Consider the following 428-nt stretch of genomic DNA (forward strand, 5'->3'; position numbering starts at 1 on the left):
GTGGGGGTTCCCTTCTAGGGGGTTAGGGGGTCTGGGACTCGGTTGGCTCAGGTGACTACACACCTGCCATGGCTCAGGGAACCACGTGGTGGAGGGAAAGGAGTCTGAGCACATCTGAGGGACAGGAACATCACTCTGATGTCCCCACGTGCAGGGTTCACCTGCTATGAAGGTAGAAGAAACAAGGTCAAATCCAACAGACAGGGGGTTTCCATGGAAGTCCTTCCTACACCCCACGATGGCCTAAACTTGACTTTCACATCCCACCAGAACCAGAACCCAGAGCTCAGAAAGGAGCGATGAGCAGGTACTGCCCAAGGTCCACCTGCAAGCGCTCAGAATTGCCAGCCAGCCCTTAACCAGCTGGAAGATAGAGCAGAGTGGAGTGATGATACAGCCACAGCCAAGGAATGCCTGCAGCCACTGGA

The sequence above is a fragment of the Bison bison genome, unplaced genomic scaffold, assembly GCF_000754665.1.
Source record: "Bison bison bison isolate TAMUID 2011002044 unplaced genomic scaffold, Bison_UMD1.0 scf7180017864199, whole genome shotgun sequence".
Lineage (NCBI taxonomy): Eukaryota > Metazoa > Chordata > Mammalia > Artiodactyla > Bovidae > Bison > Bison bison.